Source organism: Rhinolophus sinicus, chromosome 2 (assembly GCF_057876585.1).
Source record: "Rhinolophus sinicus isolate RSI-liver-muscle chromosome 2, RSI-T2T, whole genome shotgun sequence".
Lineage (NCBI taxonomy): Eukaryota > Metazoa > Chordata > Mammalia > Chiroptera > Rhinolophidae > Rhinolophus > Rhinolophus sinicus.
Genome location: NC_142502.1, coordinates 106,974,965 through 106,994,284, shown reverse-complemented (window position 1 = coordinate 106,994,284; position 19,320 = coordinate 106,974,965). Strand labels below are relative to the sequence as shown.

The 19,320-nt window shown below is 44.4% G+C and overlaps 1 pseudogene; it reads right to left on the bottom strand.

The window, feature by feature from the left end:
* Positions 1–18,655: 18,655 nt before the first annotated feature.
* LOC109436746 (small ribosomal subunit protein bS21m pseudogene) lies at positions 18,656–18,929 on the bottom strand (annotated as a pseudogene).
* Between the last annotated feature and the right edge of the window lie 391 nt (positions 18,930–19,320).

Sequence of the window (19,320 nt, the reverse complement as noted above, 5' to 3'; positions counted from 1 at the left end):
AATATTTAGAAGTTAGCATTCTTAAATTGAAGCTTTAACTTCCCCACTGGTATTCTTGCTCTTTCTTTCATGACAAATTTTTCAGATATAGAAACATTTCTTTCATTTTGTGGTGAAGTTGGTCAAATTGGAAAGAGTACATCCAAAGCATCTGCATTTGGGACTTTAGGGCACACAGTGACTCAGATAAACTCATTTCCTTTGTTAATGATGCAAATATTGTGTCTGCTTTACAAATGACTGCATATTGCAGTGGATATTGTAACACTCGACAAGTACAAAGCCAGCCAACATTGTTGGGTAGCACTCAAACAACATAACATTTGGGTCTCCCAAGCAAGATAAATAATACAACACATAATCGTGTGGCAAAATTTAAGAGCTTATTTTGCTTCTGAATAATTTGCTTCTGTTTTGCTTGTCATTTCTTGGAACAGCATTCATAGGCTTTGTTTAAAGAATATTATGCACATAAACTTATTGCTATTTATTTTATTCGTGAGACTGACTCATCATTAGCAGCAGCCAGGGACACTAGACACACACTTACAGTGTAGCAGCTACAAGCAAAGGCTGACTGATTAAGTAATGACACCCTAAGCTCCCGATGCCCTCCTGGAAATGCTGACCTTCACCTTTGATTCTGTGTCAGTGTTTTCTGCTCTTGCTTGAACTTGACATGAGTAGATTTCTTCAAATCAGTAACATGTCTTTGTTGATTGCTCTTCTCTTTCACTTTTCCAACTTCTCAACTGAATTTTGAGGGATTCAAAGTTGGAAGAATAAGAAGTTCCTGAAAATTGGCAGGAAGGGACACCCACATGAAGTCATCACCTGGAATAGCTCTTCATTCTTCTCTTGACGTTCATAATCCTGACACTCTTTAAGATTATAGGTCAGTTATTTACAAAATAATCTCTGTTTTAGTATGATGTTTCTTCATGAGTAATTCAGGTTATACATCTTTGAAAGGAATATCAGAAAAGTGATGCCAGATTCTTCTGTTGCATCCTATCACATGCTTTTTATTCCATTAAAATTGTTTTTTGTTTACTTGATGCAGGTGGTGTCTTCCAGTCCCTTCCACTGTTAATATATTATGTGTCTGTTGGTAATACTGAATATTTTGTGACAAGGGTCTTTGAAACTAAGTAAATATACCATTTCTTACAAAACATTTAATTTATTCAATCATTCATGTATATAGATTCCTGTTTTTATATCTTATTCCGTGGGTTATAATGCATTGCGGTTATTATTTTCATGTTCAAATTCTCCAAAATTTGGCCAGTGGGAACCTTTTCAAGCTGTCTTCTGTATTCATTTGACATGCACCCATCATGTTTTCAGGATTCCCCTAAATTCTATCACAAAAGACATTCCAGACTGGTCTTGTACGTTTCATGCTCCACCCCTGGAATCAGAAATGTCTTCAAGTAACCCAGGGTCGTTTCAGTTGGGAACAGTATTTACAAGGCAAGATCGGGGTCCTAGGTGTGCTCATTGCTGTTGGGGTGTTGCTGCTCTCAAGCTGTCTCAGTTAGGGGACACAGATACACACATTTTCATATGTATTTTCCATCCATCTATAAAATATAAAAATGTACAAGTTTTATATATAAACATGTATATGTATATGTTATATATGTTTATACACATGTATATATACAAACAAAAGTTCTCACACCTCTGATTTCAATACTATATGACAGAGATCAATCTAGTTTTTTCCCTTCCTATAAAGGCATACCTCAGATATATTGTAAGTTTGGTTCCAGACCACTGCAATAAAGTAAATATTGCAATAAAGCAAGTCACATGAATTTTTTGGTTTTCCAGTGCATATAAGAGTTATGTTTACACTATACTGAGTCTAATAAGTATGCAATAGTATTATGTGTAAAAAACAATGTACATACCTTCATTTAAAAATACTTTACTGCCCCCAAAATGATAACCATCATCTAAGCCTTCAGTGAGTCCTGAGTTTTTTGATGGTGGAGGGTCTTGCCTCAATGTTGATGGCTGCTAACTGGTCAGGTGGTGGCTGAAGACTGGGGTGGTTGTGGCAATTTCTTAAAATAAGACAACAATGACGTTTGCAACATCTATCGACTCTTCTTTTCACAAATGATTTCTCTGCGGCATGTGATGCCATTTGGTAGCATTTTATCCACAGTAGAAACTCTTTCAAAATTGGAGTCAATCTTCTCACACCCTGCTGCTGCTTTATTAACTAAGTTTATCTAATATTTTATCTGTTGTGATCTCAACAATCTTCACAGAATCTTCACCAGAAGTACAAGATCTGACAATTAGGTTTGTGAACTTGCCTTCGTGAGCTTACATTGGCAGCACTGTACAGACAACTTGGTAAGGTTTCATAACCTGGGTATATCAGTGTCTCACAGCTGTGTTCATGTCAATGTGTGGTGGTGTCTTGCCGAGTGACGTTCATTATTGTTGTTGTGTGTTTTTGTGTGCCATCACGAGAATGTCTGAGCTTGAATCAGAGCAACGAACAAACATTCAAATTTCTTGTTAAACTTGGCAAGAGTGGAAATGAAATCGGGGACATGTTAGTCCAAGTTTAAGTTTATGGGGATAATGCCATGAAGAAAACAGTAGTGCATAAATGGATTAAACATTTTTCTGAGGGTAGAGAGCATGTCACTGATGAAGAAAGGTCAGGACGGCCAGTAACAAGCAGAACTGATGAAAACATTGCAAAAATTCATCGAATTGTGCGTCAAAATTGTCGGCTGACTGTGAGAAGCAAAGCAGACCAAGGAAACATCAATAAGAAAATAGTTAGGAAAATCTTAATTGAAAATCTTGGCATAAGAGAGGTGTGTGCAAAAATGGTCCCAAAGGAGCTCTTGCATCGTGACAATGCACCAGCTCACACGGCACTGTCTGTGAGGGAGTTTTTAGCCAGTAAACAAATAACTGTATTGGAACACCCTCCCTACTCACCTGATCTGGCCCCCAATGACTTCTTTTTTTTTACCTGAAGATAAAGGAAATATTGAAAGGAAGACATTTTGATGACATTCAGGACATCAAGGGTAATATGACGACAGCTCTGATGGCCATTCCAGGAAAAGAGTTCCAAAATTGCTTTGAAGGGTGGACTAGGCACTGGCGTCAGTGCATAGCTTCCCAAGGGGAGTACTTCGAAGGTGACCATAATGATATTCAGCAATGAGGTATGTAGCGCTTTTTCTAGGATGAGTTCACGAACTTAATTGTCAGACCTCGTAGATTTTATCTCAAGTAACCAGTAACCACATTGTTTGCTCATCCATAGGTAGTAACTCTTTATGTGTTGAAGTTTTATCATGAGATTCAGCAGTTCACGTACATCTTCTAATTCTAGTTCTCTTGCCATTCCTACACCTACAGTTAGTTCTTCCACTGAGGTTTTAACCCTCTGAAAGTCATCCATGAGGTTTGGAATCAACTTCTTCCAAACTCCTATTAATGTCGATATTTTCACCTCTTCCCATGAATTACAAATGTTCTTAATGGCATCTGGAATGGTGACTACTTTCCAGAAGTTAATAGGTTAAAAGAAAGAAAGAAAAAAAGGAAGGAAGGAAGGAAGGAAGGAAGGAAGGAAGGAAGGAAGGAAGGAAGGAAGGAAGGAAGGAAGGAAGGAAGGAAAGGAGGGAGGGAGGGAGGGAGGGAGGGAGGAAGAAAGAAAGAAAGAAAGAAAGAAAGAAAGAAAGAAAGAAAGAAAGAAAGAAAGAAAGAAAGAAAGAAAGAAAGAGAAAAAGAAATCTGTTGTTTAGTGCAGCCCCCTTCACTATCTTAGCTACAGCTTCTGGATAACTTGCTGCAGCTTCTACCTCAGCACTTGCTGCTTCACCTTGTACTTTGATGTTATGAAGATGGTCTTTTTCCTTAAACCTCAGGAACCAGCCTCTGCTAGCTTCATGCTTTGTTCTGCAGCTTCGTCAACTGTCTCAGCCTTCAAAAAATTGAAGAGTTAGGGCCTTGCTCTGGATTCGACGTTGGCTTAAAGAATGTTTTGACTCATTTGATCTAACAAGACTATAAAACGTTCTCCCTATCAGCTATAAGGATGTTTTGCTTTCTTATCTTTCATGTATTCACTAGAGTAGTACTTTTAATTTCCTTCAAGAATTTTTTCTTTGCTTTCACGACTTCCCTAACTGCTTGGCACCAGGGGCCCAGCTTTTGGTCTGTCCTGGTTATGAACACGCCTTCCTCACTGAACCTAGTCATTCCTAGCTCTAGATTTAAAGTGAGAGACACAGGACTCTTTCTTTCACTTAAACACTTACAGGCCATTGTATGGTTATTAATTGGCCCGATTTCAATATTGTTGTGTCATAAGGAGAGGGAAAGAGGTGCTGGAATGGCCAGCTGGTGGAGCAATCAGAACGGACACATTTATTGACTCAGGTTTTCATCTTATATAGGCATGGTTCATGGTGCCCTAAAACAATTACATTAGTAACATTAAAGGTCACTGATTACAGATCATCATAATAAATATAATGATAATGAAAAAAGTTTGAAATATTGTGAGGATTACCGGAATGTGACACAGAGACATGAAGTGAGCAAATGCTGTTTGAAAATTGGCACCAATAGACTTTCTAGACACAGGGTTGCCACAAACCTTCAATGTATAAAAAGCACAATATCTGCAAAGCACAACAAAGTGTAGTACAGTAAAGTATGCCTGTATACATTCCTTCACTGAAAATGAAAAATCTGGATCCTCTTATACTTAATTGCTTTACCTTCTTGAACAGTCCCCTGGTATATAACCAATCTCCCATCTCCTCCCCAGCTTTTGCCTACACAGATGCTCCCCTCACACTAAAGCTGAGCCTCATGAGTCTCTTTTAGACACCCTTTACCTCAGGCTCTGGCACCCACTGCAGGCTGTACATCCATGTAAAGTCCAGATGCCATCTTCAGAGTGTTCAAGCTCTAATCCCCCAAGCCAGACCACCCATCTAAGTAGGTGTCCTCATCTCACTTGGGCTCTGGCCCCTAAGCTGGGCCACCTACCTGCACAGATGCTCTCTTCAGACCATATGGGCTCTGACACCCTCTCTGGACAATGTGGATTTTCCCATTTCAGTGCCAATGAGCACTGTGCTGTGTCCCCACTCCAATGCCTTTAGGACTGAATTGTTCAGGCAGGGAAGAGAGAAAAGGAAAAGAAAATGGAAAAGAAAGAGTGCCGTTTCCCTTTAAAGATTCCCTCTTCCACTCAGGTCTTCCCAAGCCCTGGCTAATACAACACTAAAGTCAATAACCCAGACACTGGAAGGGCATGACCTCGGGAGACAGCTCCTACCAAGAGGCTAATGTGGCATTGATGACTCAGTAAAGGACAGTGAGAGCTCACTCTCCAAGAAAGTAATATATCATCCCCCTCTGCTTTAATGTTATCTCACATTTAGGAAAATCAAGTCCCAAAGTTTTGATCAATTTTTAGGTTTGCTTTTCTCACCCACCTCACTTCTTCCTCTGCGTAGTTGGAGAAGCCTCATTAAATAGAGAGTCTCATACCCAGCACTGGATTTTTTCACTTCCATTTTGGGTTTTCTATATTTCTAACTTAGAAAACTTTGGCCTCGGCATAAAAACCTTAACATCTCACTCTGAAAACACTGAGTTTACTTCTGTTGGAGTCAAGCCCTGAGTGTCAATGCCTTCTGCCATACTCTGACATCATTATATGAAATATTGAAGCCAAACTGAGGTATAGGAGAGACAGGAAGGGGTCAGTAAACTACTTCCCTCTTATGACCCCATCTAGAGGAAGAAACCCAACTGCCCCTTTGGGAGAATGAGTGAGTGAAAGAAAAGGAAGAAGAGAATGAAATTTCCTCATGAGGTATACCCATTCATTACCTAAAAGGCTGCTTCCCAAACCCCTACCTTAAAGACAAAAAAGTGCATTTTGATGTGAAGTGATTTCCATGACTTGGAAAGGAATGCAGTCAGAGTTCAAAACTACTCCTGCCCTGGAACAAGGGGAAGTCCATACTTGAATGAATCTTAGCTCGTCAGTACCATCAAGGAACTACATAGAAAGCAGAGGCTATACAAAAAGAAAAAAAAAGAGTTACTAGAACACTTAATAAGTGATGCTGGAGTTGTTGCTTTACTCTGTACATCGTCCACTTGTAAGGGTACTGCCTGTCACTCCATAACCTAGGGACAAAGGTACTGACCTACAAAGTGGCTTATTCTTCATGGAAAATATAGGCCTCTCTTTGCATCAGCCAGATCCAATAACCACCCTAAGTGCCCCAAATCGCTATTGGCTCCTTTTCATTCCAGCAACCTGTCTTTGGACTAGCCATGCAGACACCCTCTAGGAGGAGGAAACTATTGTGGTGCTTCATGGACTCTGAGTTAGCAGGGGTGATGGCTGATACAGATGGCATTGTAGGGAACAGCAGCCAGAGAAAAAGTGAGTGAGAAATATGGGGCAAGTCAGCGAGTTTCTGCCTGGGAAGTGGGCCCTCCCTGTGAAAGGAGCATTTTCAATAGAGTTCTAGCGTTCGAAAGAGACTTGGTGTTGTTATTAGAAGGTTGTAATTAGAGTTGTTATTAGAAGGTATAAATATCATCTTAACAACTTACTACCGTGCTTCCCCGAAAATAAGACTTAGCCAGACAATCAGCTCTAATGTGTCTTTTGGAGCAAAAATTAATATAAGACCCAGTATTATATTATATTAAAATAAGACCGGGTCTTATGTTAATTTTTGCTCTAAAAGACACATTAGAGCTGATTGTCCAGCTAGGTCTTATTTTTGGGGAAACACGGTAGCAGGGCAGTCTAATTTCTGAGCTTTTGGGAAAGATACCTTTCTCAAAATTATACTCAAAAAATAGATTAGAAATATAAATGTAAATATTTTTCATTTCTATTTCTAGACTCTATTCTGTTCTATTGATTGATTTATATATGTCAATGCTAATGATACCTAAGTCTCTTGATTAGTATAGCTTTACAGTAAGTTTTGAAGTCAGATAGTTTAAGTCCTTCAAATTTTTTTTTTTCTTTTTGATTTTTTTTGTCTATTTGAAGTCCTTTGTACATGTATAAAATTTTAGAACTGGCTCAGAAATTTCTATAGGAGAAAAATAAGATGAGGGTGAAGAAGATGAAGACAAAGATGATGAGAAGGAATCGGAGAAGCAGGAGGAGGAAGGGGAAGGGGAGGAGGGCAAACCCTGTTGGAATGCTGGTCAGGGCTGTATTACATCTATTAAATCAATTTGAGAGAATTAACATTGTAATAATATTGAGCTTCTATTTTATGATCTATAGCTCAGTGTATTTAGATATTATTTAATTTCTTTCAATGGTATTTTATGTGTTTTGATTTAGAGTTCTCCATATTTTTATTATAATTATGTTAGGTTATATTATGGTTCTGATGGCTTTGTTATTATTATTTTTTAAAAATTAAGTTACGATATACATACAGTAAAATTCACCCTTTCTAGTTTACAATTTTGTGAGTTTTGACAAACATATACAATCGTGTAACCATCACCACAAACAAGATACAGAACAGTTTCAGGTTCCACTACAATATGGCAACGTAGGAAGATCTAGAATTCACCGGCTGGCACAGACACACTGAATATACAGTTACATATGAAACAATGTCTCTGAAAGAAATTCCAAAGCTAGCTGAGTAACTCCTACACATTGGGAAAATGAGAGGGGGAAAAATAAACAACACATTGAAACAAGTAGGGGAGGCTGAGACACCATCTCACTGTAAACCCCACCCCTGGTGCAGCAACCCACAATCAGGATGGAACTCTCAACCTCGAGCTTCTCCCTAAGGAGAGAAGAGTGTGCACCCCACATCTGGCACCCCAGCTTTTAAGACCTGAACCTGAGAGACAGCCTCCAAAACATCTAGCTTTGAATGCCAGTGGGACATGCATCCATTGGACCTATAAGTGGTGATAAAGATTGTTACTGATACTTTAAAAGAACGTGGGTTTGTGGGGGGAGTTATCACACTCTAGTCACTGCGAGAACCCTGCAGCTTCCTTCTCCCTCTTACATGTACTTCTCCACCGTGGCGCACCCTGCAGGGTGGGCACGTGCCTTGTCATGTCTGCACGCACTGGTTTGTGACCTTATCTCTTTTACCTGAATAAATCCTTTTGTCACTGGGAATGACAATTTTCCTCTGTTCTTGTCTTCCTGAAAGAAAGAATTCGGTCAAGAGACAGGAGCCAAGCAAGCAGCAGATAACAAAGTTTATTTGCAAAGCAAGTACACTCCGAGCATGGAGCGGGCTGACCGAGGGTGGGTAGCAGCCCAACGCCTCTGGGACCCTGCCTCATAGTCTGTAGATTGGGCTATCCTCCTCCTCCCCCTTTCCTGCTTTTCTCTTCATCCTGCATGTCTCCTTCATCCTGGTGTGTTTGCAGTAGCCCAGGTCTTCGTTCTGGCTACTCGCTTCAGTGGGTCAGTAACAGGATGCTGATGACACCACTGGGGGGCCTCCTAGCTCCTCCTCCTACTCATGTCCACCTTCCTGCCTACTCTATCACTCCCCCCTCAAGGGTCTGAGACCCTGAAGTCTTTTAGGAGAGGGGCAGTGTATCTCTTCTGTATCTACTTCTGGCTGAAAAGGAGTGGAGTTGTCCTCAGGGACTCATCCCCTTGCTCTCTGTCAGGATGGAGGAGGTGGTGTCCCTGTACGTGTGACAAGGGGGAGGTGAAACCTGTCAGCCCTACCATCAAGGAGAGACTGGTACATCTCTAGGGTCTCTGTGTCCAAGGGGGCAGGCTGAGTTCCCTGAAGAACTATCATCTTTATATGCAACTGTTGTCATCCAGAAGAGACAAGTTTGACAAGAAGGTTAAAAAGACAGGAACTGAAAATCAGCCACAGGATGATACTGACTAAGGGCCCAAGCAAAGGAAGAAACCAGGTCAGGGACAATAAAATGCTTTTTACAGCCTGTCAGATCGAATCTGTTGTGGGACTGCCCTTCACAAAGTTAGAAGCCATTCTGCCTGATCCTATATCTTTTGGATGTCTTCCTCTACCTGATTGGTGGTATTGACACAAGTACAGCAGGTCTATTAGTGACCACACGTACTCCTCCCCCACCCCTTATTCTACCGAAAGGTAGTCAAGGGCCAGTCTGTTGTCGAGGATGACATTAGCTAATGAGTTAAGATATCATTGAAGATTTTGGAGGGCATCTGTGGTATCCTGGGCTAAGTCGGCTAGGGACTTTGTGAAATTGGTTAGCATGGCCTCACAGTAGGCAAACACTATGCCAGGGGCCACCAGGCCAATGGCTGCCCTATACCAGCTACTATCAGTACAGTGGCCCATTTAAGGTGCATTGACCTTAAAACTAAGAATTGTCAATGGAGGGATAGCTAAGGGTATAGGTGGTTGGTGGTATAATCTATAAGGCAACGCGTTTCTGGGTGGTTCATTTTGAGGAGGACCACAGAGAAATAAATTTCAGGGAAGGGCATAAGCTTGAGGCAGAGAGGAGGAGTTAAACCAGGTAATTAGACCTAAGCTGCAAGGAGGGGAGGCGTTACATTGGGGAGGTAAGTTCAGCATCCCTGGCGCCCATTGGTACACTTTCTGCTCTGGGAGGTAAACAGTCAAGTTTCCAGGGTATGCATTCAAGTCCTCCCCAGTATGTGCATCTACTTCTGGGATTTATCTCTTGGTTACCGTTGCAGACCTCGTGGCCTGCTAGATACCAAAAGGTAGTATTTGGGGTGCATTTTCTGTTAAAGGTCATGGGGTAATAGGAGAACTGGACAGATGGATGTAACTTTTACTCCTACGTATGCAAATGCGACCAGGGCCGGAGGTAGACATGCAGTTATGGATTCGGACCCCAGTTATACTGGGCTGATTGAATAGTTGGGTTAGATGAATGCAGCCCAAGTTTGTACATGAGTGGTCTAGCTTGACAAATAAAAGAGAGTTCCTAGGGAACTCCTTGGGGACCCCTGAAAGAAAGGTAAGACTGAGATTAGAGCAGGTAGATTGAAATTGGGGAGGAGGAGGAGGGTTTTCAGGTTGTCTATGGCATATCCAGCAGTCAGACAGGTCACTGCCGTTTGCAACTATGTTGGAAAAGTTAACAAGGGTGTTAGATTCCCGTTCTCCCGAAAGGGGCTGGGAGTGTAATAAAACTGAAAAAGTCAGTATCGTTCATATTAATTAAGTTAGCCTGATTATGTAAGAAATAATTCTGTAGCAAGGTATCAGGAGTGGCACAAGTGAAAAGGAAAATAAAAGCTATGATAAAAACTAAGCAGTAACTGGCCAGGAATATGTTTAGTAGTCGGGGTTAGTTGTTAGCACTTCTCTGACATGCTCCCGAGCAGCAACCTGAAGTCTTCTAGTGCTTCACAGGAGGACTGGGTCCATTTGGCACATCTTCTCCTTCATCGCGCTTCCAGGGTTTTATCCGGGAGTGATGGATCCCACTAGGGATCCCTGGCACCTTGACAGCTGTAGGGGCAGAAAGTAACACAGTGAAGGGGCCCTTCCAAGTGGGGCTTAGTTGGGATGTGGGGCTGTCATCCTTCCAAGACTTGATGAGTGTTTTACTACCAGGCAGGTACTAAGGTGGGGATTGTGAGTCCTGTGCGGTGGGCGAGGGCAGAACCTTCCGCCCATGTGCCCTGATGGCTTCCTGGAATTGTCCTAGGGAAGTGACATATTAAAGGAAGTTCATATCCTCTGTGTCTACTGTGTTTCCCCGAAAATAAGACCTAGCCAGACAATCAGCTCTAATGCGTCTTTTGGAGAAAAATTAATATAAGACCCGGTAATGTATTATATTTATATTATATTATATTATATTATATTATATTATATTATATTATATTATATTATATTATACTATATTATACCCCGTCTTATATTAAAATAAGACTGGGTCTTATATTAATTTTTGCTCCAAACGACGCATTAGAGCTGATTGTCTGGCTAGGTCTTATTTTGGGGGCAACACGGTAAAAGCATGTCAGATGGAAGGAAAGCTCTCCCACACAAAGCCTCATAGGGACTTAGATGTAAAGAAGCCTGAGGGTGTCCTCGAACCCACAATAGAGCTATCAGCAGGAACTCAAGCCATGATTGAGAGGTTTCTTGACAAAGCTTTTTTAAGATGTTCTTGAGGGTTTGATTTGCTCTTTCTACCTTGCCGGAACTCTGGGGTCTCCATAAGGAATGTAAGAAGTATCTTATTCCAAGGGTTTTGGCTACCTACTGGGTGATGTGGGAGGTAAAGAGGGTTCGTTGTCACCTTGTAAGGACCGGCGTAGGCCAAACCCAGGAATGCTTTTCTTTAATAATTGTTTAGCTACCTTCTGGGCCCTTTCTGTCCGGGTGGAGAATGCCTCCACCCACCCAGTGAGCGCATCAACAAAGACCAAAAGGTACTAAATCCCCTACATGGCGGGAATTCGGTAAAATGTAGTTGCCAATCCTCTCCCAGGTTACTTCCTCGATGCTGGACGGGTTACATAAGGAGGCGTGGCCTACTTCCTTGAGGGTTATTACAGGTACAAAGTAAGGAGGCATGACATATCTGTTTGATTGTCTTGTATAACTCCTTTCCAGTGAATATCTTTTGGCAAATTTGGCACATGTTATCTCGTCCAAAATGACAAGACTTGTGGAGCCCTTTGATGACCTTCCATTGGAGGGACTGGGGAAGGTGTAGTTTTTGATTCAATTCATACCATCCCTGATGGCTGAGAGTATATGCTCTTTGGATGGCCTGGTCCGTCTCTGCTAAGGTATAAGATGGGGGAGGAACAGGGTCAGGTAAGGAAGGAATGAGGGCCCCTACAAATTGTTCTTTTGACAGTGCAGTGGCCTCGGCCACCTGGTCCGCCCAATGATTTCCCTGGGTTATTTCATCTAGTCCCTTCTGATGTCCTCAGCAGTGGATTACTGTCACCTCTTTGAGCAAGTGTATGGTCTCTAGAAGGGATAATACCTGAGGATGTATTTTGTGGGAGTGTCTTTGGCAGTGAGGAATCGCTTTCTTTCCAAATGGCAGCATGGGCATGGGGTATTCAGAAGGTACATTTAGAGTCTGTGTCAATATTAATCTTTTTGTCCCTTCCTAACTATGAAGCCCTGTGGGGGCGGAGCCCCAGAAAGAAGTTTCCAGGCTCTCGGCCTCACATAGAAAGGTGTTGGCTCAGGTAGTAAATGGCCAACTGTGATTGCATGGCCATCAGCTGTGGCTAGTTGGCCGTCAGCTGTAACCAGTGAGCCATTGGCCACTAATATAACTGCTGTGGCTACGCTAGAAGAGGAGAAGAAAGATGGCGGTTTGAGGAGAGAAAGGAGAGAGAGAGAAAGAAGGGGGCCAGCAAGAAGATGGTGGCTGGGCTGGCAAGTGTGGATGGCGGTTTGCGGACAGTGTGAATCCAGCTCCATTGAGAGTATAGTGCCGCCAGAGAGAATATAATGGTATGACTCCCCTACCTATGGCTCCTTGTGTGTTCCTTTTTGGCCTCACCATATCCTGCGTTCTTGTATGGGGAGCGGGACCAGAGACCCCGCAGGCCACCCTGCACGACACATGGCGCAGCGAGCAGGGTCCCCCGCACGACACATGGCGTAGTCGGCAGGATATGGTGCCGGCCAAAGCTCTCCAAAGGACGGTGGAGCAGTTTGTGTGTATGAACACTCAGTCTCTGGAAGACCAGGAGGAGCAGCTGCCGGAGAGCTGGACCCTCGTGGAGGGGTGGGAGGACGTGGACGGTTCTCCCACCAGCACAGGAAAAGCCATGCAGCTGCTGGAGAGATGGAGCCCCGTGGAGAGGTGGAAAGATGTGGACGGTTCTCCCACCAGCACAGGAAAAGCCATGCAGCTGCTGCAGAGATGGAGCCCCGCGGAGAGGTGGAAAGATGTGGACGGTTCCCCAACCAGCACAGGCCGGAGAAAGCGAAGGTCGTTGCAGCCCTGTGGGCCGGGAGGTTCCTGCTCGGGCAGCCCGGATGCAGGACTTGTAGTCCCAGGAGGTAACGCTTGCTGAGTCCTCCGTGGGAGATAAGGGTGAGGTCAAGGTCATCCCTCACCCCCAGGACAGCCCTGGTGGATGACTGTGGACTATGGGGAATTGCCTTCCATCCCTAATTTAATGGACTGCTTGACTGTTTGTTTGGGAACTGTTGTTAGTGGAACTGGGGGATATTTGCTTTTGTCTCTTGACTGGCCGCCATTGAGAATATGTAAGCACCTTGATTGTGAGTCGCTGTTGTTCCAGCAGGGTACCCTGAGAGGCACAGAGAGAGTGGCAGTGCCTTAAGAGCCCTGGCTGAGTCCAGGAAGTCGGGCTGAGCCCTGAAGATACCCTGGCTGTGCCCAGGAAGTCGGGCTGTTCCCAGAGAGAGTAGTAGTGCCCTGAGAAACCCTGGCTGTGTCCGGGAAGACAGGTGGTACCCTAAGAAGTCCAGGAAGTCTGGCTGTGCCCAGGAGTACTGGTGGTGCCCTGAGAAACCCTGGCTGTGTCCGGGAAGACAGGTGGTACCCTAAGAAGTCCAGGAAGTCTGGCTGTGCCCAGGAGTACTGGTGGTGCCCTGAGAAATCCTGGCTGTGTCCGGGAAGACAGGTGGTACCCTAAGAAGTCCAGGAAGTCTGGCAGTGCCCAGGAGTACTGGTGGTGCCCTGAGAAACCCTGGCTGTGTCCGGGAAGACAGGTGGTACCCTAAGAAGTCCAGGAAGTCTGGCAGTGCCCAGGAGTACTGGTGGTGCCCTGAGAAACCCTGGCTGTGCCCAGAGAGCCTGGCTGTGTCCAGGATATTGCATTCACCCCCAGGCTCCTCGCACAGGTCCCCTCGCGGAAGACGCTTGTCGCGTAGATTGTGAGGCGAGAGCCTGTAGGGGTGGAGTGTGGGGGCGGAGCCCCAGAAAGAAGTTTCCAGGCTCTCGGCCTCACATAGAAAGGTGTTGGCTCAGGTAGTAAATGGCCAACTGTGATTGCATGGCCATCAGCTGTGGCTAGTTGGCCGTCAGCTGTAACCAGTGAGCCATTGGCCACTAATATAACTGCTGTGGCTACGCTAGAAGAGGAGAAGAAAGATGGCGGTTTGAGGAGAGAAAGGAGAGAGAGAGAAAGAAGGGGGCCAGCAAGAAGATGGTGGCTGGGCTGGCAAGTGTGGATGGCGGTTTGCGGACAGTGTGAATCCAGCTCCATTGAGAGTATAGTGCCGCCAGAGAGAATATAATGGTATGACTCCCCTACCTATGGCTCCTTGTGTGTTCCTTTTTGGCCTCACCATATCCTGCGTTCTTGTATGGGGAGCGGGACCAGAGACCCCGCAGGCCACCCTGCACGACAAGCCCTATACTTACGTTGATTGGTTCGGCCATTGACCTGAGGTCCTAGGGGGGTGAGGGGGGCATGCTTTAGTTTCTATGATTTTGAATAGGGTGACTGTGGCATATCCTGCCTGTCTGGCTCCTCAGACGAAAGGAAACTGCTACCTAACAAAGCTGCTACCATCAGTAAACCAAGTTCCATCTGGGTTTTCCAGTGGCTGGTCATTTAAATCTCTCCTGCCAGCATAAGTCAGGTGGATGGTTTTCTCACAGGAATGTACTGGGGCTCCCTCCTCTGGACAAGGTAATAGGGTGGCAGGGTTAAGGGTGGTGCACCTTTGGAGGGTAATGTCAGGACTTTCTAACAGCAGGAGCTGATGTTTTAATATCCTGCTGTCTGTTATCCAACGAGGGCCCCTAAGGGCTAGTAAGGCAGCCACCTGGTGAGAGGTAAAAGCCTCCCAGGCCTGTCCTAGAGTGATTTTAGAAGCCTCTTCCACTAGCAGGGCCGTAGCCACCACCGCCCGTAGACAACCTGGCCAGCCCTGTGCACCAAGTCTAATCTCTTAGATAAATATCCAACCGGGCGCTGAGTGGGGACTGATGCTTGGGTTAATACCCCTAGGGCTATGCCCTGTTTTTTGGCAATATATAGGCAGTAGGGTTTCGTAGGCTGAGGCAGCCCTAAGGCCGGGGCACGAGTAAGGTTTTTTTTTTTTGTTTTTTTTTTTAAACAGCTTAAGGCTTGTTATTGTCTGGCCCCCAGACAAGGGACTTGTTCCTCAGGCTCCTTGAGGGTCTCACACAGAGGCTGGGCATTGTGCCCACATCCTATTAGCCAGAGTCTACAGTACCCCAAAAGTCCATGGAATGTCCTACATTGTTTCTTTGTTGTAGGAGAGGGCAGTTGAGGAATTGCCCGGATCCTCTCAGGAGATAACTTTCGTTCTCCTGGTGTTAGAATTAATCCTAAATATCGGACCTGTTGGCTCACTGACTAGGCCTTTGGCCTAGAGACCTTGTAACCTTATTCAGCCAAGAAGTTCAAGGTCTGTAGTGTTGTGTTTATTCTTGGGTGGGGGAACAAATCAGTGAATCATCCACACACTGAATGAGCGTCCCCTGCATTAGGGACAGGTTGGCTGGGTCCCTTGCCAAGGCCTGACCAAAGAGGTGTGGACTGTCCTGGAACCCTCGTTGGGGGACAGACCAAGTGAGCTGCTGACAGCACCCACCCCGTCCCATTCAAAGGCAAACAGAAATTGAGAAGAGGGGTCAAGGGGTATAGCAAAGAAGGCATCCTTTAGATCTAAGACTGAGAACCATTCTTTCTCTGGGGGTGTCTCCCTGAGAATTGTATATGGGTTTGGAACTACAGGGTGGAGGGGTATTACTGCTTCATTAATGATTCTTAGATCTTGGAACAGTCTATATTCCCCCAAACTTTTCTTTACTGGAAGGATTGGGGTATTGCAGGGAGATGAGCAGGATTTTAATAGGCCACATTTAAGAAATTTGTTAGTAAGGGGCCACAGCCCAGCCTTTCCTTCAGGTTTCAGCAGGTATTGTCACTGGTGGGGGCAGTGAGCGGGATCCTCAAGTAGAGCTTTAACTGGGATGGCATTTTTAGTTCATCCTGGGACTTCTGTTACCCAGATTTCTGGGTTCACTGAATTTAGCCATTCAGATTCACTGAGATAAGGGTCTCTCCTTCAGAAAGTAATGCAAGTATATTAGGAAAGGGATTTCTAAATATTAGATGTGTACCTAGCTTCTGGAGAACATCCCTGCCCAGGAGGGGGCTGGGGCATTCTGGCAAAACCAGGAAGGAGTATGAGAATAGAGCATAGAGTTCCTCCCCCCTCCCCCCCCACCCCGTGAAAAACATAGGGGTGGGATAAACCTGTGGGTTGTGGGCTGTCCTTTGACCCCAACTATTAGGCAGGTGTCAGGACAGAGTACCAGAGAAAGAATTTAGCACAGAATAGGTGTCTCCATTATCAAGTAAGAAATTTATGGTCCTGCTGGCCATATCCAATGTCGCTCTGGGCTCTGTCCCCTTGATGATGATGTTAATTTTGGGAGCCAGAGGGAGTGTCGGGCCCCTTCAATTCAGGGCCAGGATGGGTTGGGGGTCAGATTGGGGGGCCCTTCGGTTCTTCGGGCAGTCTTTTCCCCAGTGGCCAAACTCATTGCATTTGGGGCACAGTGTCCACGGCTTCTTCTGTTCCTGGCATTTCCATTGTCTGGTCTTTCTGCAGTCATGGCACCTTCGCAGGGTTTTATTCACTGGGTGAGCTGCAGTTGCCTTTCGGAATTGTAGGGCAGCCAAATAATTGAGCCTGTCTCTTAATCTTCTGCCTGTCTTTCTCCCATTCCTTCTCCCTGTCCTTTTCCTCCTTCTCCTGGTCCTGATTGTAAAAGACAGAGGTGGCTATCATAAGAAGCCCCCCGCCCCCACTGGGTATTAGGTCCTAATGCTAGTTTCTGTGAATTCCTTCTGATATCTGGGGTGGATTGGATAATAAATCAGTCCTTGAGCATTAGTTCCCCTTCCTGAGAGTCAGGGTCTACATTTGTATGTTTAATGAGGGCTTCCCGAAGTCGCTGAAGAAAGGCCGTGGGTTCTCAGAGGGGCCCAGATCTACAGTGGCTAATTTATGGTGATTAGTTGGCTTAATCTTGCTTTGTTTCATACCCTCAGTTAAACATATGACCAAATGATTTTGTTGCCAGGTGCCCTCTGCGTGTTATAGTCTCAATTGGGATCAGTGGTGGGCAGGACAATGGCTCCAAGCAGATAACTGGGATCTGTAATGTAAAGGTTGTCTGCACAGCAAGTGGCAGCCTCTACGATCATCTCCCTTTCTACTTTGGAGAGAGTCTGTCCTATGATGACAATAATATCTTTCCAAGTAAAGGGCGAGCCTCTGAAATCCTTCAGTGTACTTCTCAGGGTTGTCTGAGTAGCTCCCCAGGTCTGCCTTTATCTGAAGAAGGTCCTGAATTGAAAAGGGAACCTGCACTCTCTGAAGGTTGCCCAGTAGGCCCTCACTGAACTCTTGGAGGGAGCAAATACTTGGGGCCAACAAAGGCCCCAAGGATGGAAGCAAAGGCCCCAGTAGAGTAGAAGAAGGGTAGCTGGGAGGGGTAGATTCCTCTGGTCTCTTAGAGGGTATCTGCAGGGCTATCCTTGAGATTGGGTTCCCTGAGTTGGTGAGCTATCAGAGCCAAAAGTAAGGGGTCTATTTTACAAGAGTGGTGGCAGAGATCTGGATAGTTTCTGAGGGCCCTAAAGGACTAGACATAGGGTACCTCAGTCCATTTTCCCATCCTGTGACAAAACAAGTCTAGCTGCAGAGCAGTGTTGTAATTTATGCTGCCATTTTCTGGACAGCTTTCTCCGTCATCTAACTTGTATTGGGGCCAGGCTGTGTTACAAAAGAAGATAAGTCTCTTCTTCTTTAGAGTCTGGGGGTCAAACTGGTTTCAGTTGGACAGGATGCATCTGAGGGGAGAATCCCGAGGGATGGAGACTTAGCTACCCATTTAGGAGGCAAAGAAGGACAGTGTAGGGCCGGGAGAAAGGGTGTCCTTTTTGGAACCCTGTCTCTTATAGTTTCCCGGGGTGGGGGGTGGGGGGGGAGAGAAGCATCCCTCTCCTCTTCGGGCTATGGACTCTAATGTGTACCTCACTGTTGATGGGAGTTTCTGGAGAATTTGTTCCAAATATATACATGCTTCCTCTCCTTCTTTTATTTAACAGTTGGGGACAGTTTCAGTAAAGAGCAACAAATGCTTTTCCAATGATGAGAGCTTGCTTTGGGTTTCATAAAAATTGGGTAAGAAATGGTAGATATATTCCACAACATTTTAGAAAATTTCCTCACTTTTCCTAGACCACTTTAAAAAAATCATTATAGTAAAAATATACATAACATAAAACTGACCATTTTAATCATTTAAGTGTACAATTCAGTGACATTAAGTACATTCACATTGTTATGCAACCATCATCCATCTCCAGAACTTTTTCATCTTCCCAAACTCACTCTGTGCCCATTAAACAGTAATTCCTCATTCCCCCCTCCTAACCAGCTCTTGGTAACCACCACTGTACTCCTAGACAACTTTTAGACTCAGTTGCTCTTTCACTTAATAAAAGAGAATGGGATTGCTTTTATACATGCAGGTCTTCTTATACATGTGTGATTAAGTTTATTGCAAGAAAGATTAAGAGAAAATGGGTTGGAGAAAGAAAAGAGGTGGAGACACAACTGGTCAGGGGTTTTCATACTAGGCCTACTATCCAGCCCTGCCATGTATCTGCCTGATTCTTTTGCATCAAAAAGTTGATCTTGTGAATCATTGCTGTAGATCCACTGGCATGCTTCATAACTCTCCCTCTGTCACCGGTGTCAAGGCTTCTCACAGCACTGCCATTGCTTGGTATCCCCAGTGAACCCCTTCATGGTGAAGATTCTGCTTAGGGTCCTGTATGCACCTTCCATGTTCCCTCCCTGTACCATCACAGACCTGGCAGTGAACTTCAGATGTTTTCCCATGACCTTAGAATTAAGTCTTTACTCTGCAGGACCCTGTCCCCACAGGACCCAGCTAATGTGAAGCTGGCTCACAACCAGAAACATAAATTTTTTTAAAAGAACCAGAAAGATCTCAAATAAACAATCTAACTTTCCACCTGAAGGAACTAGAAAACAAAGAAAAAACATGAAGCTAAAAGTTAGTATAAAGAAGGAAATAAAAAAAACACATTAGATCAGAAATAAATGAAATAAAGATAAAAAGACATTTAAAAAGATCAATAATACTAAAAGCTTCTTCTTAGAAAAGATAAGCAAAATTGACAAACCTTTAGCTAGACTCACGAAGAAAAAAGAGAGGAATAAAAAATGAAAGAGGAGATGTTATACCTGATACCACAGAAATACAAAG